This window comes from Thermobia domestica, chromosome 7 (assembly GCF_964235325.1).
Source record: "Thermobia domestica chromosome 7, izTheDome1.hap1.1, whole genome shotgun sequence".
Classification (NCBI taxonomy): Eukaryota; Metazoa; Arthropoda; class Insecta; order Zygentoma; family Lepismatidae; genus Thermobia; species Thermobia domestica.
In genome coordinates, this window is record NC_137460.1 from 237,600,812 (window position 1) to 237,619,377 (window position 18,566).

General features: G+C 37.2%; 1 protein-coding gene across 4 annotated transcripts in view; it reads left to right on the forward strand.

Annotated features, from left to right (window-relative positions):
- Positions 1–18,566, forward strand: part of LOC145690777 (uncharacterized) — a 97,948-nt gene that overhangs the window by 29,143 nt on the left and 50,239 nt on the right. The gene's annotated exons all lie outside the window — the stretch shown is intronic.

The window sequence follows — 18,566 nt, forward strand, 5'->3', positions numbered from 1 at the left end:
TAGAAGTAGAATACATTTACAAACACAATAAACTATTAGCACTTTCCAACGTATTTTCATCACTTCTCACGTATGGCCGGGTGGTTATTCAGCATATTTTGATCCGCGGTAGGGGACTAAACTTTTTGTATTGAACTACTATTATAAGGTAGTTGGAAAGCAATTAAAATTAAGAGGGGCGAGTTCCAGTTTGAAATACAGAAGAAATGGTAATCGGAACCAATGTGGTGATCTAGCGTGCTTCATCCATTCATGAGTGTGGCGCCATGGAATTTATTTTAAGTTAATAAACCACGATTTATAATGCCTCTTTCCTGTTTATTCTGTAGATGCTTTTCTTTGCAGACTTCTTTAACTAAGTAGGCAAGAAAGGAGTGTTATAATTAGGGAATGTTGACTGCAAAGCAGTTCGGACGGTTCGAAGGATTTTTTTTTTTTTTTTTTCCTCTTATCCTTTGTTCCTAACGAGGACAACTCAGAATTCAGTTTGCTTACCTGATTTCAGTGTTAACTGCTGAGTTTCCCACGGTCTTAACTTGCGCTCTACCTATGCACTTCAGCTTTCTCTGCGTCATGGGCTCACCTACACCGTCTCCCAAAGTGTTATAATCCTTCAGAATAACTTCAACATTGTGCTGATATGCCATTGTCTACAGCATGTCATGATATGCCATTGTCTTAGTGCCTGAATATGTCGACACATGGTGGTAACGTGCATACTTACACGTAGCCATGCAGGCCACCTTTGTGAGTTGCACTGGAGCATGCTTTCTAATACTTTGTTCTCTATAACTATTTGCTAACGGATGCGCTTCTACTGGCAAGCACGAGCTCTGTTGTGGCTAAGCGTTAGCGTATTCCACCTTGCTGTGGGAGACCCGGGTTCGATTCCCTGCGGGAGCTCATGTGCTGATCCCACGTTAAACTGTAGGTCCACGTCTCATATAGCCTCGCTGCTGAAATCAAATCCATTGGCAAAAGAATTGGAATTGGAAGGTAAGCGAAAACACATTTTGTGAAGTCTGGTGTGGGTGATTGGAAAACATTACCACACACTAATCGCAGAGATGAAGTAATTGCCACGCTTCATTTTGGATACTTATATTTAACACATGTGTAACTACCGCTATTTGCTACCCTATTTATGACCCAGCAGTGTCATTCGTTCCTCATTTATATACGAGGGCTATCCGGAAAGTGGTACCCGTTTGTGCAATAAAGACACAGTAGTACATATTAACAAATATACACATTTTTATTGGAAAGAGCATACTCTACACTACTTCTCCACATAATCACCAAGCAAATTGAGGCATTTGTCATACCGTGTGACGAGTTTTTGTATTCCAGCGTCATAGTCCTCCGCCGCCAGTGTATTAAGATACGTAGTCACGCCTCGTTTAAGTTTTTCATCGCTGTCAAATCTTTTTCCCGCCAGAAAGTCGAGACACATTAGGAAAATATTCACAGAGTTCATCAATTGTGACGCGCCGATCCTTCCTCACGCATTCGTCTACTGACCTCAGCAGTTCGTCTGTAATGACAGATGGTCTCCCTGAACGCTCCTCGTCGTGTGTACTCTCCCTTCCCAGGTTGAAGTTGCGACACCAGTGCCGAACAGAAGACTCGTCCATCACATGGTCTCCATACACCTCCTTTAATTGGCGATGAATTTCACAAGGTCGAACGTTTCGTGCATTAAGAAATTTAATCACTGCCTTCACTTCACAACTGGCGGGGTTCTCAATTCGTTTAATCATTATAAACGAGCACAGACACAACACATGCACTGCTAGCGTCACGCAACCTCGCACAGAGCAGGCAGACAAGCCACTGACGCGGTGTGACCTTGCCCAGCGGCTCCCCGAGTCGTCAGCGCTTCATGCGGCGCAAACGGGTATCACTTTCCGGATGGCCCTCGTATTTATTATTGTTATTATTACTCCTAAAAATCAAAGTGCTCAGAATGCATGTGCATTATGTAGGGATCAGATAACCAGTCGCATTTCGGCAAAAAAAAAATAGTATGATGTGTACCCGTACACTTTATCTTCTGTTGCTGCCGATGGAAGTCTACAACTACGAAAGTGCTGATAGTTTACATGAAATAATTTACTCACCCGTAATATGCCTCAAGAATGAATTGTTTGAAATGACATATTTCAAGAACTGGCCCTTTCAGTTACTGCGAAAAGATTGAAGAAATGAGCAGGACTCTTGAAACATTCCAAACAGATCAACTACTGAGTTATATTACGAATCAGTAATTGTTTCATTTTAACAAAATGAGCCACACATACTCCCTTTATTTTATACAATAAAACCCCTTCAGATTCTTATAATCTAATACTTTGCCTAGCGCCGTAGCTAATAAGGGCCTTTGGCTGTCCATATTCAACCTGGTGTTGTGTGGTCAGTTCTGCTACTTCTGATTTTGTAAATCTGAGTGTGTTATCTGTTGATCCAGGCAGGTTTCCATGTTGGATCAACACCAAAAATAAGTTGGATATAAGTGTGTGGCTGTAACAAAGTTTAATTATAACAGTTTACAAGGAAAATAAAGTGCGCGATTGTTAAATGAATAATTCAGTTTAAGATAAAATGTTAAAAAAAATGCATGGTAACGTTTTCTAAATTAGAATTAATAAAATAGTTTTCCTTGGAAGCTTTGCGTTAAATTACCTTTCGCTAAATATTATTTCCTAACCGAAAACTTCACCGAGTAATTGTACTCAGAAGTGTATCTGGACAAAGACGGCATTGATAAACAATGGAATTATATACGGAAATAGATTTCTGCCATTAACTTTAATCATTCATAATTAGATACCAGAACTCCGAAGACATCTGGTTTTTCTACCATTCAGTAATGCTAATTTCAGCTGCTACATTTGGAACACTGACTACTTACAATTTGCAAATAGTGCACTGCTTATTTTCGCTTGTTTCCTGATAAATTTTAGTTCCTTCATTAGATGTTCCTGAAGTGAATAGTGGTTGCTTTAGTTTTATGTAAAGTGACATCATAAGTTCTGTTACAAAGTCAGTAATGAAGTACTGGGACAGTTGTAAAAGCTAATTTAATGGTTAAGTATTGCCAACACAGAGCACCTATCACATATGGAATTGGCCACCTCTGGCCTTCACACGGGTCTGAGTCTCTGAGCCCAATTATCAATCACGGCACGTATGGCCCCCATCGAAAAATCTGCCACTGCCTTCAGAAAAGCACGCTTGAGATTCAATTTTGATAGGCCTTTTCCTGTAGGTCATGCCCTCAAATACGGACCTCAACTTGTAATCTAGTGAGTTGAGCTCCAGGGAGATGAAATCAGGAATATTCTCCTGAAGCTACTTCTGTGTTGTTCATGCTGTGTAGACTGATGCTGAGTCGTGCAGTATAAGCGTAACGGCTCATTATTGAAAATGGTGATGGTCAAAGGTTTCAATGGACAACAGGCTCCAACACTCTCTCTTGTTATATTTTGGCTGACGTTTTAACACCATTTTTACAGAAGTGGATCTCAGTTGTGCTGTTATACTACACTTCCCAAATCATGACTGAAGGGAATGGTTCCCTTTTAGGATTCTTTGCATTTTTTGAGGAGCGTGGTGGGATGTGGATGCATACATCCTGTCCTTTTGACGACTAAAAGACACTTCAGTCGTGACGGTTTTTTCATTAGTGAAAATAATCCTTCTGTGGTTATCCTGTGCGTAACGATGAAGGGTGGCCACAGGAGGATTTGCTGGTAATTTTTGCTCCCTCTACATCTAAATTTGTGAAGTAGGAAAGTGTCAGTAAGTCGGCGATAAGCTTTTAATCCTAGGTCTCTTCTTAATACATGAGACATCAACATTTTAGAAATGTCACGTTCGCGAGCCACCACTTTTTGTTTCTTGTAAGGATTTCTTCGAGTAGCCGCTACCATTGCAATTGCTTTCAAGTCTGGCTTCTCACGCTGCATAGTCGACCTTGCCTGGGACAGTTCTCAGTAGCCCTTGTGCCACAGTATCTGTTGATGGCCGATGGACAAAACATTCTGCTGATCTTAAACTTTTTAAGGGTACTGAAGATTTCAGGTGATAAATTTCCCACCTTATTAAGAGCTATAACTGCCACGCAGTTAGACCTGTCTTGAAATTCACATGTTCTGTATCACAGCCTAACACACAATGACACTCGCTGTCCTGTGTTGTCATTTTGAAGGGTAAGTTAAAGGATATAATTCAACGCTTCCAAAGTAAACTATTTTTTTTTTTTTTTTTTAATTCTAATACAATTTAAGTATCATATTAAGTACGGTGTATCACAGTTAAATTAACTACTTTACGCGTACAATAATTTATTACTTTCATGTTTTATATTTACCACATTTGCTTATTTATTTATAAGTTCTTTCTTATTACTTATATATTCAACACAAATCTTTAAAAAAATTACGGGATGTGCGGAATGGAACTGACGGTTTTTAAAAGTGTATTGTTTTAATATGGTCAGAGATACAGAAGAAAGAAAGAAAAAAATCATGCATTTTAAAGGAGAACGCAAAAAGTTTATTTGGTCTTACAAGTCATTTTAACTCAGTGTAACTCCACGTAAGCTCCATTTGTAACTCTTACAATATATAGCCTGAACTCAATCTCTCTCCACGTATTCTGTAACATCTGGGGTGTTATTGAAGCAATCGCATTCCTAATACGGTTCTTCAGTTCATCAAGGTTACGCACCTTTTCGCCAGAATACAGAAGGTCTTTCACATACTCCCACAGGAAGAAGTCCAGGGAGTAACATCAGGAGAGCGTGGAGGCCACATGCATTGCGCCTTTTCGACTGCCGACACCATTTCTGTTTATCGGCGATACTAGCGCCGTCACCGGTAGTTGTTTAAGTATGAAAGTTTGCAGAACAAAAGTTTTTGAGTTTTCCTTCAATATGATTTTTTTTTTTTTCTTCTGTATCTCTGACCATGTTAAAACTATACACTTTTAAAAACCATCAGTCCCATTCTGGGCACCCTGTATTTTAGAATATGTAATTTAAGTAGAGTACAGTAGCATTGGTTGGTACAGAATAATCTTTAAAATTGCAAGGATAGATTTTATATGCGTAATGGAAGATCACGAAGAATTCCTCTTAAGTTTGGGGAGTTACTAGAGAGAGAACAAAAACAGTCTGACTTTGAATAATATTTTAAAACCAAAAAACAACAAGCTAATTTAGAACATAGGATTCATATTTTGCTCCGGTTAACATATTTATTTTACACTTGCATGCATTGTAGAATACACTGAGTGCTCACTGCATTACGACCACCCCGATTGTTATTATTGTAGAGAAAGAACACACTCGAAGCTACATGTTGGCAAACAGCACACTGTTATAATAAGTGGGTACCCAAGCAATAGGTGCGTTAATAACCCAAACAGCAATACTTGTCGGATGCGCCCATTCCTGTGTAGTGAAGGTGTATAAGGAGCGGGAAGAAAATGGGGTAACAGTTTCCAAGAGACGGAACTACAGGGGCGTACGGAAGTTTAAAACGTGGGGGCGAGCATCGCGTCAAACAGCTGGTGACAGTCAAGCGAACAATCAATGTTCGGGAATTTCGTGACCAGTTCAGTGGTGGCTGCACAACACTCATATTCCACGCAGCTATACGGCGTACACTGGCACGTATGGAGTTCCACAGTAGACGACTCACTCGTCACGCAGTCCTTACGACTTGTCACCGCCGACTTCGTCGCGCTCGGACACAGGGACACGCTAATTGGACCATGGAGGATTGGAAAAGGTGTGTTGGTCCGATAAATCACGGTTTGCACTACTACTCTTGGACGGACATGTGCATGTGTTGCACCAACAGCACGAAGCTATGGACCACTTGTGCATGATGCGTACTGTACAGGCAGGTGGGAGCGGCTGTATGTTTTGAGTATGCTTGTGTTGGCATAGATTGAAACCGTTCATGAGAGAAATCCCTATGTACCAGCTGTCACGTACATCCTACAATGCAATACTTTTACCCATACGAAGACGGGCATTTTCCAGGACGACAATGCATGGTGCCACCAAGCTAGGACTCTACTTGATTGGCTTAAGGAACATTCCACGGAGCTGCATTGTATGAATTGGCTCCCTAAGCGGATCTTAATTCTATGGAACATTTATTTGGTCTAGGAATTAATTCGTGCGGGTGGACAAGAGATGGCGCAACGAACGGAGCGTCCCACAGTTCCGTGTATCCACACATGTGTTGCAAACCCCTGTCATCGCGTATCGTTCGTAGTATAGGGCAGTGGATTAAAGCGTCAACAACACCAGTTTGTAGTTAAGTGAACATGGTGCAATTTGTGCCTGATAAAGTGTTTTTGCGGGGTGTCCTGCTGCATTACTTTAACATGCAGAAAAGTGCGACTGAAAGTCATCGTATTTTGGTGGAAGTGTATGGTGTCCATGCTCTAGCTGAGCGAACGTGTCAGAAGTGGTTTGCACGGTTTAGAAGTGGTGATTTCGGCTTGGCAGACCAAGAGCGAGCTGGACAGCCAAAAAAAATTCAAGACGAAGAATTGACAGCATTGCTCGAGCAGGATTCGTGTCAAACGCAGGAACAACTTGCAGCAGCATTAGGCGTTGATCAAACAACAGTCTCCAAACGCTTGAAAGCCATGGGAATGATTCAAAAGATGTCACATTGGGTTCCACATGAATTGAAAGACAGAGACGTTGAAAGACGAAAAACCATTTGCGAATTGCTGCTTCAACGACAGAGCAGAAAGGGGTTTCTGCATCGAATTATTACGGGTGATGAGAAGTGGATCCATTACGAGAACCCTAAACGAAAAAAGGCCTGGGTGAAACCAGGTGAACCAGGTCCATCACAACCAAAACGAGATATTCACTGTGCAAAGGTTATGCTGTGCATATGGTGGGATATGAAAGGTGTGGTGTACTATGAGCTGCTGCAACCGGGTGAAACTATGAATGGAGAACGTTATCGACGACAATTAATGCGTTTGAAGCAAGCTCTGGCCAGAACACGACCAGAATGGGAGAACAGACATGATAAACTTATTGTTCAACATGATAACGCTCGCCCACATGTCGCAAAACCGGTCAAAACCTATTTAGAAAATGTCGGATGGGAAGTTTTACCCCACCCGCCGTATTCACCAGACGTTGCTCATTCGGACTACTACTTGTTCGATTGCATGAACAACGATTTGATTGGACAGCGGTTTACTTCTTCAGAAGATATTGAAACATGGGTCTCTGACTGGATCGCTTCCAAGGATGAGGACTTCTTTCGCCACGGAATCCGTACATTGCCTGACAGATGGGCGAAAGTGGTGGCTAGCGATGGACAATATTTTTCTTAAGGTATTTATGTATTTTGTGTTTGTACTACAGCTTCAATGTGTGCGTACCAACCGCACGAATTAATTCCTAGACCAAATATAAGTGTTAGGGAACGAGCTCTTCACACCATGACTCCTGCACCAACATCTGTGGGGTTATTGTGAGGTGCCATCAGAAATGTATGGTGTCAAATCCCCGTGGAAATATAACAGCAACTATCAGAATCTATGCCACGCTTACCCAGGCCGTCCTCTGAGCAAAAGATGGACCAAGAATGTATTAGGTAGGTGGTCGCAATGAACTCTCAAAATAATATAATTCTGTTGAATCGAAGTGACCTCATTTCGCGTTAACGGTTCTACATAATACACGCTTATGGGAATTAATAAAGAAAAATACGAAAATATGGGACCGTAAGCCTTTTCAGTTATTAGGTTTCCACTGAGGACAGGTTTCGGTAGGTGCTGATTTTACTTATTTACCCGATGCTACATCCTGCTAACGAGAATATGATTCATAAAGTCTGTTGTGTCTTCGTTTCCGCCTATAATAATAATAGTAAAAACAGGAAAATAATGTTAACCAGATCCCATTTAATATTATTAACAGTTACAAGTTTCTCCTTTGAACGTCATAAAACGAAGGAACGTTCTGGTAGCTTAAGTTTCCCGAGCTCGTGTATCTATCTATCTATTTATTTATTTATTTATTTATTTATTTATTTATTTATTTATTTATTTATTTATTTATTCATTCATTCATTCATTCATTTATTCTATATTGGTGAAACCCATACGCATTACCACTATTCCAATACTATCATCAATGAAATATTCATCGTAGCATCCTGAAATCCTACACCGAAACTTTTCTTTCTCAGAAGGATATGATATCACATATATTATCGATCTTGTTCTGAAACTTTGAAATTTCGATTAACTCTTCTGTTGTCTTCTCAGATTCGCTTTATTATTATTATTATTATTATTATTATTATTATTATTATTATTATTATTATTATTATTATTATTATTATTAAACAATGATTATGATTATACAGAGTAATTGCTGTGATTATTATTATTTTCATTCAGGCATTTTTATTTTCCTGTCTGTATTAATATTATAAATTTCCTCATGCAATTAATGACGAGTAACTGACCACACATACCATTCAGCTTTTTATAATACAAGTGAACTCTAGCCCAAGTGATATTACTCTTTATATCACGTAATATTCTATTCTAGTTTCTGAGTTCCTCTAATACATTTTAGTATATGTCGTATTATTTTTGTAAAGCATAGATAATGTTAGATAGTACATTGTTTTTCGTTTGTAATTTAACTGACTATTATTATAAATATTTTTACTTGCTATAGTGTAAGTGCTCGGTAGTATTACGTAGTGAAACTCGTATATTATTGTCTATTTTATGTTTCCTGTAAAATTCGAATTATGTATCTCTAGAACCGCTGTTTCTCTAGCACCAGTAATATAAAAAAAATTATAACGAATTATCTGTCGATTTCCTTGTTGCACACAAACTTTTTTTTTCATAATTCGTTTTTTAAGTAGTGTTAAAATTAAACATTTTACAGGTTTATATAATTTTCTATTCTCCCTTTGCGGCTAAATTGCTAACACGTGCGTTTCTGTGCATAGTTTCGGGTTTGATCTCGGGAAGTGTACCTGATCATGGATAAAAGTCCAAGTCATTCGTGTGTCACTCCAAGCAGTGGGTTTTCCTCTTCACATTGAAAGGGACGGATCTAGTGCTGTCACTACTAAAGAAGGATCGTTGAACTCCAATTTATGATTATCATAACTGTCTAATGTATAAAAGCCTTTAGAAAGAAGAACACTATGTTTTATGATATTTTATGATTTGATCGGAAAGTTAAGAAACACTCATCAAATGTTTTATGTAGCGCATTGTGCTGTAAGAAGCAGAAAAAATGGAAAAAATTAGGTTGGGTAAACGAAAAACCAATGAAGAAGGGTGTAAGGAATGGTTAAAAAATAAATAATATTTGTTGGGAGATAGTGTTTTAAGAGGAAAAAACTTGCAGCTGTAGGACTTCCATTTGATGCGAAGAATAGTATATGCCGAATTTTTTTAGTTTAATCAAAATTATTCTAATGTTTTGTTAAGTAATTAATAAATTCTAAATTATTGTAAAAATGTGTTATCGTTATTTGATTCCTTAACAATTTTTAAAACATTGAAATTCGGAATAAACCAATTAGATGTAACAGAAATTCAGTGATACCAAATGTTGAATTGGCTCAGTGGCACAGTGCGTATTTTAGGAACACATGTTTATGGATTCAAACCATGATTGCAGTCTATATGCTCTGTACAGAATATGTAAGAGAGATTTGTCCATATACTGTCTGCTAATGTTTTTAATTATTTTTCCATCAGTCATTTGTATTATCGTCTTGTAATGTAAGGACACTCTTGCAAGACATCTTATTTTTTCTTCAAGTCTCGACGAAGTTAAGATACATATCGGTACTAATAGATGCTTCTCGTAGAACGTGCTGATTACGAAATCCGATACTTTTCCCATTTTACTGCTATTTAAATGTACAATATCATTTGGAACTCAGGATTAATGTGTGTACTTATCACGACAAAAATTGTCGTCCTAATTTGTCAGAGAAATGGCAAAAAAGAAAAAGGAAAAAGAAAATTACTGTACGTATTTCATTACTGCCGCTCTATCTATCTATATTGTGTAATTACGTATACGTTAAAGTCTTTTTTCCCTATTGGTGTTCGTTTTTAAATATTACATTATATTTACCAGTTGAAGTGCACCGTTCTGTATGGATCTTACTTTAAAAAGTGGTAAGAAACCTCGGATTACTATTCGTAAATTTACAGATTTCCGTATTCAGTTGTGTCAGATAGTCTTACTTTTTATGTGAAATTATATGAACTTTCTTGGCGGATTTTAACGGAAATGAAGCTTCGGAGCCTGTCGTTCACTATCTATGAACACGTATACAACGTTTAAGTAACTCTGAGAGTAGATTTTTCTTGTGTTTCAAACTTCGACGTTTCAGCTTAGAAGTGCCACCATTTTGTTTCCTGAAATAGATCATGTAGATGATGTCTGATGTCTGAAAGAGAAGAATTGAAGAAGTTTATAAAATCTATTTAGGTAAGTATATTAGAATAAATTGTACATAAATTTTTAGTAAGTAAACTCGAGGAATGTAAATGAAGTAGTGGCAATACGAGTGGAAAGTTAGTATTGTCTACCTCGTTTTGGGAGACCTTGAATGTGATTGGAGGAGTTGATGATTATAAAGCACTGTAATACTCAAATAAAGAAGAAAAACTAGTGCGCATTACAAAACCTACGACTGCGAAATTACTTCAGGTCTCGGGATCAATTTAGTTTCACATGGCCAGTGAGATAGAATGTTCCGGCAACTAGATGAAACATTTTTTTAAAGCATTTTTTGCTTGTATTGCATTTGTGTAACGGCGTCTAGAGTTGGATGTATTCTTTTTGGCTTTCTATTGATGGAAATGATGAGATTCCGAGAAGTATACTATCTGTTCTCACACCACTTCAGATAAAAAAAAGTAATTGTGTCATTGCCACTTTCGTACCCGTCCAAATGAGAGTGTACCGAACTACTATAACTTTACCCAAACATTGTTTTGATGGCTATACCCAGCAATATAGGGTTAGCATAAATGATTCATTCATTTTGAAAAGACTATATTTTCAAAAGTTGAAAAGTACACATATGAAAGATATATGAAAAGAACCACAAACTCATAAAGTTTATACATCCTCTACAAATATTCAATATGTGTCCCTTTAGTGACACGACACACGTCTAGATGATACCTCAGCTCATTCCATACATTTTGTAGTATAGGCCTGTCAGTTGTCTGCACTGCAGCACTGATGCGTTCTTTGAGCTCGACTAAGGATTGGGGTAGTGGGGGTACGTAAACAAGGTCTTTAACATATCCTCACAGGAAGAAGTCGCAGGGCGTTAAATCAGGAGATATGGGAGTCCAGGGGAACAAAACTAGGTCATTCTCACCAATATACCCAATCCAGTGATGCAGGATGTGCCAATGAGAGGGTGCGCCGTCGTGTGCCCCCCCCCCCGGCTGCCACGTGGAATATACACAAACTTGCTGAGTTTGTGGTTCTTTTAATATTTATTTTATGTGTGTACGTGTAATACTTTTGAAAATATATCCTTTTCAAAACGAATGAATCATTTATGCTAACCCTGTACATAGGAACGCTACATACTATGTCATTCATGTTATCGTTACATGATTACTTGCTAGACCTACTTATGTTACCACATACACTCGTATAGTTCAACTATCGTCTCAGTTGAACGTATTCAGATTACTGTGTTGTCACTACTTTATTTTCGTCCCTCATATAATAGGTTAAATAGTTTACTAGCGTTAGTTGGAAAGGAGTTTGCCATTATAGTATAAATTTGCAAAGTGCATATACTGACTTCGCTATCTGGGTTTCGTATGCTAAAAGAAATATGGATTTTGTAGTGTAATGTTGGTTTTTTAAGTAGGAGGGAAAAAAGACAAGAAACGAATTCTAGAAACTTATACATGGTAGACCAGAAGTCACGAAGGTTATAACTATGAGTAACTTTTATTTATTTGTTTATTTATCACTAGTTTCCATTGATATTTCACAGACTTAAAGACCAAGAATGAGTGATTGTTCGCACTTATGTCTGGAACATAATCTCAGGTAGGTGTCATGTGTGGCACAATATTCAAGATACGGGGTCAACAATTTTGGCCCGAGAATGCCCGCATTTCTGCACAAATATTGTCTTTGAACTGCTGTATTGTTGGGGTTTTCTTCACATACACTTTGTCCTTCAGATAGCCTCAAAGAAAATAATCAAGTAGACTGAAGTCAGGCAAACGGGAGGGCTATTTTGTTTGTTTCTAGAGATTACGATGGGCGCGAATATGTGAAGCCCATAATGGTGGACACCTACCTGAGATTATGTTCCACACATAAATGTAAACAATGTCCCATCCTTGGTCTTTATGTCTGTGAAATATCAATGGAAAGTAATGATAAATAAAAAACTTATTCATAGTTATAATCCCTTCGTGACTTTTGGCCTACCCTGTAAATAACCTTACATTTTGACACGTTGGCTTGAGTGAAAGTGTTTGAAATATACTCATCCCTTGTTTTAATGGACAAAAAGGAGGCAATAACGGTTCAATATTTCCGATTGTCCGTAAATTTCGATACCGTACTGAGTCTGCAGTAGTAATAATCACAATTGCATTATAAAAGAGAGAAGAGTAATACAGTATTATACTTTTGAGCACACTATCCAGTGTGATAGTGAAAAATACATGTACACTGTAAATATACACATTTTTGTTGAACATTTATTATTTTTCAAATCGGCCGCTTCAAATCGTGCTTGTTGCTTTCGAAATATGTCAATTGAAGTCCGTGAAACAGAGGGATGATTGAACCGTAAAAATGCATACGTCTTTGTAACTAATGTTTTTAAACATTGCCAATGGATTCGATAATAATGAAAGAATATTGTGTTTTTGGACAGTTTTCCGAATGATAGAATTTTGACAGATAAAATTCGGTCTCTCGTTTCAATAGAGCATACATCGTAAAAGCCTCTTTGAGAATTTATACGTGATAGTTTAATCAGGATGTGAATAAGTAAACGATAGCAAAATACACGCAAGAATAATAAAAGCTAGCGTAAAAAAAAAGAAAAGCCTGATTACTAGATTGACATTAAATTTACATCTATTCCTATCCTTGCCAGTTAGATGTTTTATCAACAAGGTAATATCAGTGAAGTTAATTTTATTGAGTTCATATTTGTTTCTGTGGTATCATCGAACCAGATATTTTCTCATAACCCAAAGTTATTAATTGCTAAATTGAAAACTAACGTGAACGTGAACGAAATATTGCCCAATTAAGAACTTAAAAGTTACAATGAAATTAACATGCAGAACTCTTATCACTTATTTCCTGTTTATGATATTAAAGCCCTTGGTTTGTTTAAATGTGACATTTTTAAAGAATACTACTACCTGTTAATGATGATTTTAAATTTTAAATGAAAAATAATGAACTGAAGATTATTCTTTCCTCAACTGCTGTGTGGTTTCCACAGATAGATGTTTAAACTTCGCGTTTTCGAATATTTTCGGATCTTTTATTTATTTATTTATTTATATATTTGCATATTTTAATTTTCGTAGAAGCTGTTTCGTAGAATCGATTTATTCTAACGATTGTTCATTTTGATAAGTCAGTTTGCTCTGAGGTGGTGACCCACTACGTGCTGGTCGTTAATTGTTTATCTCGGGGGAAAAGAATCCAAACGTAGTTGATTGATTAGGCTGTTAATTTCATTTACTGCTGAAAAATTGAGCGAGGAACTAAGTGCGGTGAGTTCGTATCTTCTATTATTTTTGAATTCCGTACGTATCCTAAAATACGTATAGTTTGTTTCTTCAATCGGAGTGCAGTTAGTATATAAAGAATGCCGCCTTCTACTTGGGGTGGCTCATGCCATAAGTCATCGTCCGAGGGATCCTGGAGAAAACACCTCCGATAACTAAATGTCCAACCAGAATCCTCATTTCAAACAATTGGCAGTCGCTTGTCAAATCCACATGGAGTATTAGTTGCTACAGTCCCAAATGCTGTCCTTTAAATTAGTGCTCGATTTCCTGTCCCCAAGACCAGCTTCCTTGTTCTTACATTCCCTGACATCTGTTTCATATTAGCCATAGTATTGGGAAGAAAGAATAGACATAGTGGATGTTAAGACTTACAATCCCGCAAATGCGGTCAAAAAAGTGAGGAAGAGAGACTGTTGTAAAATTCAGCATGGGAATTTCAAAGACATGTGCCGGACTGCATTCCTATTGAGTGAATACACTATAAGTGTCCGTACGTGACTGATCGGTCACTCATCAGAATCATATTGCGAGGTACTACGACGGCATTTAATGCGTTTACTTTTATATTCAAATAGCTGGTCACTACTGATCTTTTTTCTTTTGTTTCATGCTGCACATACTTTAGACAACGAGGCTGTATAAGATTTACAATTTAACGTAAGATCCGAACCAAATGTGCTCCCACCGGCAACTGAACTCGGGTCTGCTATACAAAAGCAAAAATTCTAAATCGTCACGCTACACTGCCGTATAACATGTTTTGATGTGTGAGCTGAACATATAAATTCCCTTTCTGGAAAAGAAAAGAATTGTCGGTGCTTGATTCTCAAATGAATAATGACTTTGTATCTTCTGAAAACCTTTCGAAGTATAGTGGTTCATATACTTTATCTAGTGAGCTTGAGTTGCTTTAGTGAAATTGTCATATTGCATTGCTCCTGTGAATGGGGACGGTAACTAAACTAACTCTATGGCCAAACCCGGAGGTTCAATGCCACGTTCACTAAAGCTCCTATACTTAGCCAACTGGGTCCAGTTTCTATTTTGTATTCCTATATCTGCGAGATCCATCTTGATATTATTCCTCCCATCTGCGCCTAGGTCTTTCTAATGGTCGTTTTCCGATTGGTTTTCCAGTTAAAACTTTGAAAGCGTTCTTACTTTCTTCCATCCCGGCTACATGACCTGCCCATCTGAGCCTCCTAAATTTGATGATCCTAACATGTTTGGTAAACCATATAAATTATGTAGTTCCTCGTTATGAAGTTTCATGGGGGCGGTAACAGTTTACTTTTTTTATTTTGTATTTATTTATTTAACATTTCACTACCATACACCGAGGCTAAGGTAGACGATAAAGATGAGATAGATGATAATGCTGAAATGGGAAAGTAGGAGGAAGTGAAAGAATCCCGAAGAAACTCACTCACACGGTGTTTGTCCACCACAAAGTTTACTTGGTAGGAACTGGGATCGAACCAGGGACTCCGTGCACCAGAGGTGAGTGCTTTACTACTGACCAACTGTGACACCTGAAATGTTGTGTAAATCTATAGATTTGTGTATTTTTCTAGACATTAGAGCAATATATCTAACAGAGAAATATTCTGTAAGACAATATTTGCCCTTATTATTATAAGTTTGTAAGTCTATAATCGATTAATTACAAACCAGTCAATTAGTTATTGCTTTTAACCCGTACTTTACCTTGTCAGAATGTGAACACCTCTTACGATTATTTTGATCTGGTTGCTCATAAGACAACCCTTTCTGACAGTGTTCAGTCATGCATAGTGTTGAATTAAGATATTGGGAAATGTAATGTTTCGGTTAGATGCTGCCATAAAACACTGAAAGGCGGAGGCAAATTCTGTATTTTTATTCTTTGTCATACTTTTTTGTGGGGTCACAGTGGCTCATTAGTAGAGCGCTTACCTCTGGTGCGTGGGATACTGGTTCGATCTTGGCCAATGGACAACATCTTGCTTGTAGGTTTTCTCAAGGTACTCCCGTTTCCTCCCACTTCCTCGCCCACCAATTCTTCCATCATTCACTTGCTTTAATCATCGTCTCCTTTAACCTAACAGGCATAATCGTGGGACTTGAAACTCAAAGATTTCATTTGATTTCATTTTCACACTTTTATGTTCCTTTGTTTAATGGAATTTAGAATTTCTCTCATGCAGTGACTTCAGAGCGGGAAAGTTGTGACAAGTATAAATACGTTAATAGTATAAACTGTTAGGTATAACTATAACAAATCGTGTCAAAGATACAGCATAATAATAAATTCAGTTCAAATGTGCCCACAGATAGTGAGAGGTATAGACTAATCAGTTGAACTACTGGCTCCAAAGCTTCGTTTGCGACTAAATAACCATGAAAGTAGAGAAATAAGAAAATAAAAATATGTATATAATCCTTTTCTGTCTTTTTTCCTTCTCGTGTTGTTTCTGCAGGGTTCACACTGACCTTTAAAGTTATGGAAATTAAAATGAATCAGGGAATTTCGGGAGAAGAACACCCCAAAGAATCAAGACAGATTCGAAAAGAAGAAAAAAGGCTTCTGTTTGGATCATTCCGGCCTCTGCTGCGTAATTAATAATAATTCTAAACACAGCCTTATATTCAAATTTGTATCTACTGACAGTGAAATTCTCTAACAGAGATATTTGTAGTGGCAATTTTTGTGGATAGATGGCTCTTGAGGTCACTTTTTCTCTACCCGGAAGTTCCATGTTCTGGTTCCTTTTTCTACCCTTGTTGTTCAAAAATCACAGTTAGGCTGCTCCCAAGCATTTTTAGTTAGTGCGTGTGTGAAAGCTTTCTTGTGTATAACGCGGAACCGCGACCAGCCTAGAGGACCAATAAAAAGTGCATTTTTATCAGTTGAGTGAACTATCGACCTTTTACGTACTAGAGTCCATTGTTGCTTGTAAATCTTATTATGTATTTATTATTAAATAATTAGCAACATACATTTTTATAGTTTTTCGTATATGTATAGGCAATAGGCCATTGGTTGGACATCATATAAAACAGCTTCTTTAGAAATAAAAAATCTTAGAGGGCCGAAATATATTATAAGTTCAGCCTTTGAAAAGAAAAAAAGAACAAATTAAATAAATAAAAATAAAAATCAATTACTACAAAAAATAATAATAAGTTAGGTTTGTTGATTGTAGATAACCAAAGAGAAAGGCCAAATTACAATACATGTTTACTACTTTGTGTTTATAAGTATATAGAATGCGAATATATTAAAGTTACCGTTAGTGTACAATTACTGTTTGATATTAATGCTTTATTGTATTCCAAATACAGAAGTTTGACTTATAACAATAAGTATTTACAACAAGGAAGTAAGCTTATGCAGGGTGTCTATCGATCACGAAAAAGTCACGAAATCAGAAAACGGTCATGAAAGTTAAGAAAAAGTCACGAAATTTAGCTTTTGGGTCACGATTTTTTTTATCTGTACAAATATAAGTATAGACTGGAAAATTTTGTTCTATAAAACGGCAAAACTCAACCAGCAAAATTGCTATGGTCGGCTTTAGATGCTACCAAATTGCAAGCAAAGCACGCTTCTGTCGCATGCATGAAAATTCAGCCCAATTCGCACCCAAATTCGCTCTTGAGAATGTGACTAAATTTTATGGTTTGGGAAAGAAAAGGTCACGAAAAAGTCACAAAATTTCATTTTGAAATTTTAGTAGACACCCTGTTATATTATATTTATAAAATAAACAGGAAAGCGTTACGGATATGGAGATTGTGGAGGTCGATTAAGAAAATTATTGGATCAAAAGATTCAATATATTTGAATCAAAAATTTTCTTGTACGCCTTGTATCTGGAAAACTACATACAGTGTAGCCAAACCCAAACTATCACTTAACTCAGTATGGTGTGCTTATTCCGTAGAAAATACGAAAACTCGGTTTAGGGACTGTTCAAAAATTTTGTGGCTCCTGATTCAAAAACTAATTATTGGCCAAGATGGCAATCCTTTCTTTTTTTTCCCTAACATTCTTGTTTTTACTTCTAAACTTAACCGTTAATGATAATGTTTGTGATGTTGAGGGTGAGGAACAATTAATTTATTCAATTAAAAAAATCAGTACCAGTATTTCAGTGTGAGCCTTGTTGTGCTAGCCTGGTTTACTTAATTGGAAGCAAATCTGACTTGAACTTGGCTTAATTTCAACATCATGATTAAATATTCGACAATAATTAGTTCCGTTATGGTTGTTAATTTCATTTTGTGTTCATGATATCATCCCTCCACTATTTTATTCATCTCTATCAAAATACAATTTCGAATCTGTGTCGTATTTTTCCTGTTATTCCTAACACTTTGATAATGGGCATGGTTTCCATTCATGGTCTGCATTTCAAAGTTCTCGAATCGTTTTAATCAGCATTTCCACTTCTGCTGTATACAGTACAGAATCGTTTGCCTTTTTCGTCACTGTTCATTGATTCATAAAATACATTCTTTTTCTTTGGAAGGCTTTATAATTTTATCTTCCGTTCACATGTCATAGCTTCAGTAATAATACTCCTCTGTCGAAAAGGTGTAAAAACTTTTTTATGCCAGCCATTCTGAATGAGGTTTGTCCTGGTTTTCCTCATTCACACCACGTAAATGCAGTGTTAGTACCTAACGTACAGTATAGGTCCTAGGCCGCTTCATTCCTTCCCTTTCCCCGGATA